This window comes from Cygnus atratus, chromosome 3, assembly GCF_013377495.2.
Source record: "Cygnus atratus isolate AKBS03 ecotype Queensland, Australia chromosome 3, CAtr_DNAZoo_HiC_assembly, whole genome shotgun sequence".
Taxonomy (NCBI): domain Eukaryota; kingdom Metazoa; phylum Chordata; class Aves; order Anseriformes; family Anatidae; genus Cygnus; species Cygnus atratus.
Genome location: NC_066364.1, coordinates 69,034,630 through 69,047,965, shown reverse-complemented (window position 1 = coordinate 69,047,965; position 13,336 = coordinate 69,034,630). Strand labels below are relative to the sequence as shown.

General features: G+C 39.6%; 1 protein-coding gene across 7 annotated transcripts in view; it reads left to right on the top strand.

The window, feature by feature from the left end:
• TAB2 (TGF-beta activated kinase 1 (MAP3K7) binding protein 2) overlaps positions 1-13,336 on the top strand; it is a 68,349-nt gene that overhangs the window by 28,858 nt on the left and 26,155 nt on the right. The window contains exon 1 of one of the 7 annotated variants that reach the window (XM_035538764.2): positions 13,255-13,313. The exons of the other annotated variants lie outside the window; for them this stretch is intronic. The gene's annotated coding sequence lies outside the window, so the exon portion shown is untranslated. Of the gene's footprint in view, positions 1-13,254; positions 13,314-13,336 lie in introns of those variants that run through there. 7 annotated transcript variants of the gene reach the window in all.

The following is a 13,336-nucleotide window of genomic DNA, read 5'->3' as shown; positions in this document are numbered from 1 at the left end:
GGAAGTAAAACAGCTTGTTCTTTAACTCTTCTCATGCAGTGTGCTGACAGTTCAACACGCAGGCAAGGGTTGCTGATGATCCATTTTAATGCCTTGATTAATGGCTTTCATGTAAACAGGATCACAAATTCCACCACTGGAATTTCAAAGCACACTTGTACGTGGCATTGAATGTATGTTTTTACATTCAGGTAACTGAATTTTTATATTGCCTAGGAAAGAACATGAAAGATGATATATGAGGAGTTTATTTTGCTCTTAAATCATACAGTTCTTCACTTGTTACAGCTTGCAGGCTTGCTCAAAATGGTATCACTTAAGCTATCCTTTGTGGCTTTGGGCTTTTCTGCAAGCAGATGGAAACTCCTCTAAAGCCAGTGATACTGGTCAGAACTTGGTTTGATACTTGAACTGGTCAGATACTTGGTTTCACTTCCAACACTCTCCTTTTGGGTGGTGTTTTCTATAAACCAGGCGTTCTCAAGGTAGTCTCTGAATCACAGTGAAGGGTACATAACCATAACTTGTGCAAGCTCAATTCGTGTGGGAGGGTTTTGTGCACATTGTATACAGCCAGAAGCTGTTAGCACTGGTATGACCACAACGGATTTGAGAGCCCTTGCTAGAAAATTTTGCAGTGTATTACTGTTCTTCTCCGCTTGCTTAGGTTGTGGGGTATCAGAGGTTTTGTCTCTGTGACTTGGGAAAGGTGTTGTTTCACAAGTTAGAATTGCTGCCATTCTGTAAAATGAGATCACCAAAGAGTCCGTGTTGGTAAGACTGTTTGCAAGACGTCACTGTTCTGAAGTATAGTGTTTTGCCCAGTGAAATACCAATTAATGGTGATGAATGAGCTAGAGTATGGTATAAAGAGAGAAATCGTCTCAGTGGTTTTGTTCCACTGTGTTAAAATCAGAGTGCAGTTCTGTTCCTGGCATTTTTGTGAAGTTACTGCATGATGTTGGACAGGAGTTTAGTGATGCATGTGCAATCACATGTCATGTGGCTTAATTTAAATGTTAATTTTTACTTAACTTCCTAGTACTTAAGGCTTATGGTTACTTGATTTGGAAGTCAGTGATGTGCTATTGGGAAGTAGTTTTGACCACTGAATACTTAGGTTTTGTGATATTGCTGTAGTTTTTAGGAGTGACTTTTTGTTTAAGACTAAATCTTGGAAGAAGGGCTGAATTGTTAATTGTCACAGTTGTCACTGAGAACCAACTTCAGCTAGTAAGACTTAGAGTCCAGTCATCTTGTTTAATGGGGTTATCTTTCAGTTTGTGAGTTAAATGGAAATGTAGAGAAAGTGTAAAGATAAGCGATACTTCTGCTACGCCACGTTTATTCCTTTCCCTCCCTGACTAACATTAGTCTCTCCTTGTGAATAGGGTAGCTATCCTGAAAATTCAGAATACAAGAAAAGACCTCATTCTTGAGGTGTTCACCTATATGTATTGGCAAATGCCAAGAGATGTGCTTTGATTCTGAAATGTTGCACCTAAAATGCTGTCACGTCTCTTGATCTCTGATTTGCTTCACTTCTGGGAGTACTTGCTTTAGTATCAGTGTGAAACACAGCAAGGGGGCTTGCAATTGCCCTCCTAGTTGTCAGTGCTAAGGCTGGGTTTCACAATGGGAGCTGTGAGATCTGTAGTGCTGTTGCTGGCTTCTGTATTGAACTGCTGCAGTTAAATATTTGCCTGGGTACTGAGACACTCCAGAGCTTCCTGCTGTGAACTGAAGAATTCAAAATACACATCAGAAATGGAAATACCTGCCAAGCAGTGAAAATATGGTACAACTGTTCTTGTCTTGTTTATGTTCACATCTTAATTTTGAAGAAATATGATGATGACTGTAAATGGGAACAAATTGAAAAGGGCATAAAGTTCATTGTCGGACTTCCTGTTGAATTCTGGAAATGTGACAGTGGGATAATTTTACATTCAACAGTTGTAGGTCACTGTAAAGGAGAGCAAAATCATACGTGATGCGTGTAAGTTAGCACTTCAGTTTTTTGTGTACTTCCGTCTTTGAATTGGAGATATAGGAAAAACAGTGATGTACTTTCAGTGATGAAACTGTAGACTTTTTTTCAAAAACTTTCATGGATAAATCTTGACGGTTACTTCAACAATACACCACTTAGGTTTAAAGTGCCTCTCTGACAGCCTTCCCACTAGAATGCTGAAAAAAGTGCTTTTATTTACTTCTGAATCGATGACAGGTCTTGCTGCTCTATTTAGAGTGAAAGCTGGGATGTGCTAAGTTGGAGCAAACTGCGCGTAAGTGATCGGTGAGAAACTTCACAGCAATGCTTGAGTAAAGGGTCATCTCTGCAAGGGTTGTATGGTAAGGCATAAATGCATAGTTTCACAAAACCTGTCAGCTCCTCAGCTGAAACCCAGCAATTGTTTTTCAGCTGAGTATGTCAGTGTGGATTTGATTCTCTTAGTTGTGTTGTTGTAAATATAAACTATTTGCATCTAAGTTTATTTCTGATAAATCATATATCTGTCTTATAAAACAAACAGTTTATGTATAATTTTGAAGAGGGTTTTCTTTACATTGAGAGAGCCTAAGATATTCCAGGTAGCTTTTAAAAGCAAAAAGCATCACGCATCTTTGTCCTTCCTTCCACATGGTGATGTCCCTTGGTGACTCCTCTGATATTAATCACGTGCCTCTGTCCCTTGTTAAAGGTTTGAAAACTAGTTTGGGTTTGGTCTTGAGTTTTTAAACTGGGAAATTGCTACAAAAAGTATTGGGAAATGTCTAGAGATACGATGTCCTAGAAGTCGGATTCTTGCTTTATCAGATGGCTGCTTCATGTAGCAAAAGAGTTTTAAAGAAAAGATTGCGTGGCCTTAGCAAGTGTAAGCTGAATCTTACCTGGTAAGAAATCATGATGGGACTGGTGACTCTAGGGTTGAGGCTGACAGCTCCGAAGCAGCCAGTCATGCCAGGCTGCAGTTTTCGGTGGTGGAGCCAGCAGTCTGAAATCTGCGCAGTTCCGGCTATAATGGGAGTGTGGTTTCATGATATTGAGTGTGTTTGGAGCCAAGAGATTTTGAGATGTGCTTCTGTGCACTTGAGCTGCAGGGTAGGCCCATTTGGCCCACAGTCAACTATTGTAGAGGTTCCTGAAGCTGTTGAATGAACTTGCCATTCGCGTCCACTTTGTAGCTGCTGTTGGCAGTAGATTACTGGCAACTTCCCCAAATATCTGCATCATTTTAGGGGGCAACTTGTTCAAGGAAAACATTGATGTGATTTGGAATGAGGTCAGGTATAAAAACTAAAAATCTTACACACTGCTCTGGAGCCAGTGCCTTTTAGAAGTGTTCTGTGTGTAATGATTTAAAATTTATGAAAGCAAGAGGATAAAAGTAAACCAAACACCGCTTCCATGCTTGTTACCCTACTCATTACTGTGATCATAAACAGCATGTGCAACAGGCTTTGCACCACAAACTTAACACTTTTTTCTGACCTTGAGGTGTAAAAAAAAAAAAAAAATTGTAAGTGGGAAGGAGTAGCAGCGATGGGGGATTAAAGTTGCAGCATGTAGTTCTGTGGTATGCAGCAGGTCTGGTGATGCTTACAGGCACTATGTTCAGAACTGGCATTACAGTTTGGGACAGAGATCCTGTAATCATGATCGACTCAGTGTTCAGCAGCAGCCAGAAAAGCCTACAGAGGTGTTGGGCATCATCAGTAAGGACTTGAGCAATGTTGTCTTTCTCTTGCGTAAAGCCCTGGTGAACCTCTTGAGTACTGGGTGCTATGGTCCTGCTATGGTCCATGTGTCTGAGGGAGGAAATACTGGTCAACAGGTCTGTAAAGGGAATAGACAGGGGTTTGTTCTCTAATTTCCTTAATCGAACAGTTGTGTATACTTGTTGGATATGAGAGCAATGTAGCAAAAAGGCTCAGGCTTTTTCCTGCTTTTTGTTGCCACTGTTGGGAGACAGCACTGGGCTAAAATGACTGTCTGGCTCATGGGAATATTTCTTATGTTGTTACATTAGTGTGCACTGGGACCAGAGAATCTGTAAGAGACTATAGCGTCTAATTCCATTTTAAACTTGTTGTTTAAAATCATTACTTCATTTTAGGAAGCTTTTGAATTTTTCATTTCTGAAGCATCAATCAAAAACTAGGATTTTAAAGGAAATCTAGTGAAGTGAGTTGGAGAGGAAAACATGCTTAATTAACCAAATATTGCTTGTGTGTAGGCTGTCATTGTTTTCAGACTATCTGAAACAAAAATAAATCATGTAGGTGTGTTTTCCTGCTTCTTTCTCTGATTCTCCGTTTTTGCACACAGTGGTATTCTTTCATCTTTTCTTTTCTCCTTTTAAATCACATTGCTAGGAATAATAGGTAGTCTTCAAAATATTGATACCTGCACGTGACAGTAGAATCCTGTGAATTTGTATAGGATTTTCTTTATGAAAGCTGTGCTCTGGTCATACAGAAAACTCTGTGAAGGAAAAAAATGTGGAATACACTTTGTAGCTTTCTCATACTGTTAATCTGTAAAAGAAACCCGATAAAAACCACAGTTAAGGATATAGAGGTTAGTACTTGCTGCTTGAACTTCTCCTGAATCAATGAAAGATTTTTTTGTGCATAGGGAAGCTAAGGAATGGATGCAAATATATGGATGCATAAAAAGGGGAATAAATTTGATCAGAGGTGAAGATAATTGATTAGCTGTGTAGAACTGACTTGAAGGATGCTAAGATTTGAAATCTTAATGCAGGCAGCATTTAGAGTTGTTAATTCACAAAAATACACTGTTTGGGGTTATGTAATGCAATTCTTACCTTGTCTACTTCACTTCCATATGACAGCCTACATTTGCCATGTTACACGTGCTGCAAGGCATAGGCAAAGCACGTGGTTTCTTCTGAGGTAGAGAAAATGTTTCACCGAGGTAAACTTATGCGACTTTCCGTTAAGTACTTTATTTAAGATACATATGGTGTTCAGTATTTGTTGCAGTGCAAAGCTTCTAATGGTTTTGGAAGAACAGAGCAGAGAGAACAGCAAATGCAAAGTACTGCTCTTAAATCGATGGGTATATCCTTGAGAGTAATTGCAGAAAGAATTTTAAATACCTTCTCAGCCCTCTTTGAGATGCTTTTCTTTCTTCACATCTATGTCTACAGTAAAAAAAAAATAGAAACTTTTTTTATTTTACAAATTTCAGAATTTTCAGATCCAGATTTTTGTTTAATATATTGCATGGAAAATACAGATCAGTTTTCAACCTGTCACCTGTAACAATAGGTTAAAGCAAACTTGATAACTGTTGTGAAAGATTTTTCTGAAATGAAGCTGTAGTCCTGAGGAATTAGTTGTATTTATCTGAGAAACCTCATTTCTAAGGTGCTTGTGGGTAAGGTTTATTAATATTGCTGAGCTATGAAAAAAGTTAGCTGTACTTTGTTAGAATACACAGAATGACCCTCAGTAAAGTGCCCTCGTTTTCAATTAGCTGTATAGGCATCCACCCTCAAAAATATGTTTATAAAGTTGTTGTAAAATCCATTAATAGAAACCCTTAATGTGCATAGTACCGAGGCCGACATGGCAAAAATTAAAAGAATTCATTTTTTTTAAAAAGTAATTTTTATTTGACTAACATAAGTACAACCCCAACTAACTAATTTTCCTTGAAAAATAATTGGTAATTATACCAAGTGCTCATAGTTTCCAAGGAAATACCTGACAGATTAAACCTCTAAGTATTTTATATGTTCACATATAAATTCTTGCAGCAGGACTTATTATAGCAGATTGTTATTCAGAATAGGAGTTAAAAAGACATTATGAAATGTGTTAAATATTTATTTCTGGGAGTGGGTATTAATAATGATTTTTGGGGGGAAAAATACCAACTTGTGCTTCTCTTCCAACTGTGGTCACTTTAAATAGTTTTTTCCAAAGGAACAGATTCTCTTTGAACTGTTGCAGAGTTCTCCGTCTTCCTCTGATCATACTCATCATTATTTGATACATGCCTGCTGTACTGTTAAATCCAGTACTGCACGTGGAGGTGAACTCTTAGCCATGCTGTGTTTGTAACTCTGATTTTTCAATTTTTAAGTTTTATGACCACGTGGCTGAATCAGTTTCGTATTCTGTATCGTACTCCTTGTTTGGCTTGAGAATAGTGCAGAGTAGACATTCAGTAAATAACTGAATAGAAGTGTCACTGCTTAGTAGGTTGGGGATAGGACCTGAAACTGTAATTGTGATAAGCTGATTTTTTGTCTTTGATTAGGAGGTGAATGGTAATGAGTGGAAGATAGAATAATTTTCCTATCCAAAATGCAAGCTGTTTCAAGTAGAGATGCTATAAAGACTGTTGAAATGACTTAAATAACCACAGAAAGGCTGAATAATGTATTTATGAAAATGAAATTCACAGAATTGTAGGATATCCTGAGCTGGAAGGGACCCACCAGGATCATTGACTCAACTCCTGGCTCCACACAGGACCACCCAAAAACCAAACACCATGTCTGAGAGCATTGTCCTAATGCTTCTTGAACTCTGTCAGGCTCGGTGCCACGACCACTGCCCTGAGGAGCCTGTCCCAGTGCCCGACCACCCTCTGGGTGCAGAACCTTTCCCTAACACCCAGCCTGACCCTCCCCTGTCCCAGCTCCATGCCGTTCCCTCGGGTCCTGTCGCTGTCCCCAGAGAGCAGAGCTCAGCGCCTGCCCCTCCGCTCCCCTCGTGAGGGAGCTGCAGGCCGCCATGAGGCCTCCCCTCAGCCGGCTCTGCTCTGGGCTGAGCAAACCAAGGGACCTCAGCTGCTCCTCATACGTCTTGCCCTCTAGGCCCTTCACCATCTTGGAACCCATCCTTTGGACACTTGCTAACAGCTTTGTATCCGTCTTACATTGTGGTGCCCAAAACCACACGCAGCACTTCCTTCCCTCAGCCAGCTAGCAGTGCCGTGTCTGGTGTGCCCCAGGACAGGGGTGACCCTTTTGGCTGCCAGGGCCCACTGCTGGCTCATGTTCAACTTCTTGTCAGTCGGAACTCCCATATCCTTTCCCACAGGGCTCTTTCTTTAAATATATGTATTTGAAGTGATGTTAGTGTAAGCTCTTATATTCTGTTGTTCCACATAATCCCTTCTGCAGACAAAATATGGGAGTCTATGGTGGAATTTTCTTGTTTCAAAATTTTCTCCATTACCCAATTTCTCTCAATTTTAAGAAAAGAAAATGCATGTCCGGGCAGCCTGCCTTTTGACTCCACATCACCATTCAGAAAAAGTGTATTGGGGTTACATGGGGGGAAAAGATTACTTCATTATTTCTTGTTAAATTTGTAGATGTATTTTATACTGCAATCTCTCAAAGATTCATGCAGTTTTGGTCCTACTCTTCTTGGAATTGGCTTGCTAATGCCCCCACACCCAATGCATGTTGTTGTTTTAACTATAAAACTAACGTAGTCCTCCCTGGAGCTAGGAGGCTGTCTTTAATGTAAGGTGTCCTTACAAGCAGTGATTTCCCCCGATTTCTTTTTTTCTCTTTTCCCATTTTCTTGGCACACGTGGCAGGAATTTCTAGTCTTCCATTTGACAAGGACTTGCAGGACGAGATGAGAAAGAAAAGAAAGGAAAAATAAGTGTGGAAGTCGTCATGTAAGAGGCTGGGGAGGCAAGTTGCAAGCACTTAAGTTGTGGCACTTACCTGATTTTTTTTTCAGGCAATGAGGATACAAAAATGTAATTCATGGGGAAAGTACTAATGCATAACAATTGTACACTGGTAATTAACTTACGCTGTTCATTACTGCCAGGGGAATGAGATCCCATTTAGGGGTGTTTTGTGGGTAGAGATTCCTAAGTTTATGATGTGATTACCAGTTCTAAGCATAGACCAGAGACCTCTCTATTTTCCTGAAAGAAAGCTGAAAGAAATGATAGCAATATCTATATCTGCCCTACTTTGATTCCTGCCATTTGGTGTAAGGAAGTCCTTGATGAAAAGTGGGCTCCAGTTGGTCTGCAATTGAACTAGCAACTTGGAGTGATGCATCAGAATTGGGGTCTGGCTAAAATGCAGAGTTAACAGACTGTTTTTTTATATTTGTTATTGACCTGGTGCTTGGATAGATGTTCAGTTGAGATAACAGGAAAAAAGCAAACGAAGTATGTGGGGGAAGGTACTGCTCAAGAAGGCGTGGAGGTGGTGCACAGGGAAGAAGCTGGCTTTCCTTTTTTGAGGTAGCCATTGGGTAGGTGAATAGTTTGGGAGAATTGGGGGGCTTGCTGGTCCTACTGAAGGAACTGGAGGTAGAGGGTTGTTTTTCTTTGTTGTCTTTACGATTGCTTATCTATTTCTGCTGTCTTTCTGCACCTCCTAGACCCATGAAAAGAAATGCCCAAAGTCCCTTGGCTGCTGTCTCAACAGGCACTTTAGCAACCTCTACTGGTCTCACATTGCAGCTTGGCGCGTCGAATTTGCTGTCATTAGAGTGGTCTCCTACGTGTGGATCTGTAATCTGCATCCTTAATGCAAGGAAGTGTGCTCTTGTTCTTGCATTCATAGCACCCTCTTAATAAATATTTACAGCCAGGTTCCCAAAATAAGCTTTTAAAATGCTTATTTTTCCAGCATTTTTAGCTGTGTGAGTAATACAATGTGATTCGGAGCAATTAGTCATCTTTTAGAACCCAGTAAAACACAGATCGTATGTGATCAGATTAAAGCTACAGGGTAGCATGAGCAATTTACTTGGATATAGCTGAAATATAAAGCCATATATATATTCCTTTCTGCTGTTTCTACTGATAATTTCTTGAATAGATTTTCCAGTTTACTTTTGAAATTTTGGCCCATTCAGATGGTCAATACACGGTGTTGCTTACTAATAATCTCTAAGTACTTGTTAGGCAGTAGGTTTTCCTTCAGGTAAGGATTGGAGTAGGGCGTTAATGCTCATATGATGCAAGTGCACTTTTTGTACGCTAAACTGCCAGTGAAGCCATATGAGTTCCTTGTCGTTGCTGAAAATGAAAAGGAAAAAAAAAAACGTTTTGTGAATGTGAATATATTAACTACAGAACTTTGAGTATCTTTATCTGTAAATGAAGATAGTGGGAGGGAGCTATTGCATTTATTTTCTCCTGTACTGTAGCAAATATAATCATATTCCACCACATTGACAAATTTGATGTGTGCATACCAAAAAAATCGTAGTAATTTTAGTAAAATTACAGAGTAGGTGTTGATTCTCGCTCTTCCTGCACTAACTGCGTGCAACTTCTTGGTGGTAAGCATCTGGGACTTAAAAGTATAATAATAAAATAAGACATCTCCCAAATACCAAATCCTACCATCAAATAGTTGCATTTTGCAAACATTAAATGGTGCCCATCGGTCATCTTACACCTCTTGAAGGTGCAGGAAGTTTTCTTTAAAGGCAGCACTTCTTTGGAATGTAAGGTAATTGTTAAAGTATGTTCATAATGCTGTTTCTGAGTACTAAATGTGGAAATAGTGGATGTTGGGCATTCTATCAAGACTCCAGACACTGAAAAATGAGCTAGAATACAAAATAATTTGTTCTTCTGGTTTTAAAGGTTCTAGATAAACAAAAAAAAAAAGTTTTTCATGAAAGCAGTTGATGCATGACTTTTTTTTTTCCATGCAGTTTTTGTGGTAAGAGCTGGAAAAGTGTGTATTAATCTTTTTGAAGACAGCAGAAAATGCTGTTTTGCCAATCTGATTCATCAGGCAAAAGATGGAAATTATATATAAATAGTAGACACAATTTTTTTTTAGTACTTCACAAAGGGAATGAGAAGTATAGAAGTTACAGATAATGATGCAGTGTATTGTGGTATGGGTTAGTTTTACATAGGTTAGAGAAATTGGGGGGGGAAATTAAGAGGTTTTAGGAGGATGCGTGTGAGGGTTTCTTTAACTGTTTCTTCTGCAGTTTAATGGATTACTCCGTCAAGGAGTGATGGAAAAAATGCCACTTGGTATTGAACAAGTTAAATCAATTTCCTTCTTTTGAACAAAATTCTGCATTGTTCTGGACTTGCTGTGATTTTGCCAGCTTTGGCTTTTAATTAGAGAAGCACTGCAATGCAGTTATAGCTGATTACAATGGAATACTTCAGTTGCTTTTTGTTTCTCTCTGCAGATTAGTATTTTTCTTAACAGTTCCTTAAAGAAAGTGTATCAATAGTATTGCTTTTGTCACCACTCAGAGCTGATTACCACTCCAAACCATTGAAGAAATAACATGAATGTCTCAGTGAGGCATTGATTCAGTCTATTATAAGCTGTGCGTACCAGGCTTTTCCCCAGCTGCATGAAGGGGAAGAAGAGAAAGGGAACTCCGATACTTGGGCTTGTGTAAAAAGACTGTTTCCTGACTTCATTTTAACCATTGCAATTCTTAGCCTTCTTTTTTAACAGTGCTTATGTAAATGTTGTGTTTAATATGTAGATTTGTTCCATAACATTAGACAGCAAAACTCTTTTCTGTTTAAAAAATAAAAAATACTAGTTTTGGTTTCAGATTAGATACTTGCTGCTGTTCCTCTCCGCCCAGGATGAATTCCCTTAATTGTGTAAGCCAAGATTTGCTGCCTCAGTTCACTTGTGAACACAGTTGCTTTTCAAATGTATAGTTTGAGTTCAGAATATTTTGATCTTCTGCTTGTCCAGTGTTACAGCTTCTGAGGCCTCGTAGGTGCATCAAAATTTCAGTCTGAGGTATGTGCACTGCTTGTTTGGAATATCCATGCTACCTTTAAGTTGTTGGTCTTAAGGACTGGTGGCAGCTGCCATAGGGTGCCTTGTGTAGTAGCAGTCTCCTCAAGTGTTTCTCTGTGGCTGTGAGGTGGCACTCTTGGGTTACACAGAGTAAATTTGTGCAGGGTTAGTGCAGGTGTGTCTGTCCTAGATGAGCTAGTTGTTCTGTGGCTGGTAGTGTTGAAAGTGTGCTTCTGCTTCTAGTTGACTTGTGTAGGACCAAGAACCCCAGAACCACCTTGCACACTCTTTTCCCACATCTTCATATTGTCTGTTTCCACAGAGGTTTTTTAATTGCACAGGTCTGATTGGAACCAGATCTCAAAGAGTTGTGCTGCTCTGTCTCCATTAATGAAGTGCATGAAGAGGAGGGAAGCTGACCTTGCATAGTCAGATAAACAGAAAGTGTGTTCTGGGGAGGAATTGCATAATCTGAGTTCCCAGTTCTCACAGTCTTGGTTGATACTTATCGTGTGTTAAGGCCTTTTGAAGTTGTATTGCTTTCAGTAGTAGAATATCGCATTGTTGTGTACTAAAAACTGTGGGTAGGATTGTGGTCTGTTTTCTCAAAGCATCTCTGAGTATTCCAACGAAAATTCCTGTCCTTTCCCGTACTTTTAATTAAATATGTATTGTGATTGTATCATAGAGGATGGGATTTATTGGACTGAAATAATGAGCAGATGTTTCCTGGAATATTCTTAGGACCTTCAGCCTTAGCTATTTTATTAGCTAATGAGGTTTTTTTCCAAGCGTAGTGCATGTAGACAGTCCTCAGAGTAACATATATTTTGATGGGTTTTTTTCTTCCCCAGAGCTATTCTTGAATTGTTGGCAGAAAGTTGAAGGGTAACGCGTTGCTGTTTCACCACGCTCAGCTATTATTGGAAGCGTTCTGGTGCAGGCCGATGACCAGTTGACTGGTAACTTTACCAGTTCAGACCAGAGAAGGCAGAAGAGTTGGAGAAGTCTTATAATGGAGTGATTCAGGCCTTCCATCCTGGAAGGGCTTTATGCCTGTCTTGTGATCCCTGCTGGAAATCATGTGCTTCCTGCTTCATCATCAGTTCTTTGCACTTTGTCTCTATCTTTCCAGTCTTAGAAAAGCCGTGGCATTGCAATACATTATGCTTAATGCGGTGTTAGCGTTAATGCGCTGGAAAATGAGAAAACGAGGATGAATGCTCCCCAATTAACTCGCTAGTAGTCCACTTTTAGGGCCTAGAGGTACAAGAGGTACAGGAAAACAAGCATGTAGGCATATCACAAAGGGAGTGTGCCAGTGGGATTGTTGGGAAGAGCTTGGGCTGATGGATTCAGGGACAGCCTGCGGGGGCAGCTCCTGCAGCCAGCAGTTGCGCACTTTAGCACATCAGTTAGAGCTTACTTGGACAGGTAGGAGAAATCCTTGGCAGAGATGGAGAGGGGGAAGGGGTATGAAGAGGGAAGCTCCACTGGGGGTGCAAATGTTGAGGGGGTGAGGAGTGTCTGTTATGTTTGGGGCTCCAGTCGCATGCATCAGTTTTTTCCAGTAGCTACTAGTCTTCGTAACTGGAAATGCTGTTTGTTTTTTTTTCACTGGACTCAGCAAGACCTCAAAATACTAATACTGCTTCAAGAAAAATAATAAAAGCCAGTTCCCGTATTCAGGTTTGACTCATTGGTTGCTTTTGTAGAGGAAGATAGTTTCAGTGAATATATGGGGTAGACTGGTGTGGAATTTATGGTGTTTTAAATCTCAAAAGAATTAAATTGTCTCAAAAGATAGACACTGAGTGAGCGCATTGCAGCAAGAGAAGGTCCTTGTTACATTTAGAGTTCATAAGCACTGACTAAAAGTAAAGGAAAATTTAAAAAAAAAAATAAAAATACACCCACCTTAAGCATAGAAGAAACCTGTGCTGTGTTGAATGTTAGCCTAATAATTTCTAGTGAAGAAAGAGCAAAGTGAAAGCCAAATGAGGACAAAATATGAGAGGAAATAATTGGTCTAAAGTAGTATCAGGGGAAATCGTTAGAGATAAGAATCTGTACCCGTATTCTTAAAGAGACACTGTACAAAAGGGCGTGCATCCAGACAGCGTTTATGGCACAAAAATAAGGTACTCAAGGGAGCAAAACAAGTTAATAATCTGTCACATAACCAGTGTTTATTTTTTATCCATTGTTTTTACAAAAAAAAAATTAGTTCATCCCCTATTCTTTACCTACCTTCAAAAAAAAAAAGCATAAAATCAACACCAAAACTAAATCTGTTTTTTTAGTGTGGGCTTTGCTTTGTGAGAACTCTTTTCTTTTGATTTGAGCATATCTTAAATTACTTCTTTAGCCGTGTGTGAGATATTTAACAGAAAGAAGAGTCTGTTAAGGAAGAGGCAACAATTCAAATGTCTCCAAACCAATTTAATTTTTAGAGTACTTCTCCTGGACTAAAGATGTTGCTTGTAGCAGCGTACATGTTGCAGAGGAAAAGAGCTGGTGTAGTGCTCGGTGAAGGCTGTGTGTGTAAGTGACAGCGGTGGAGTAGT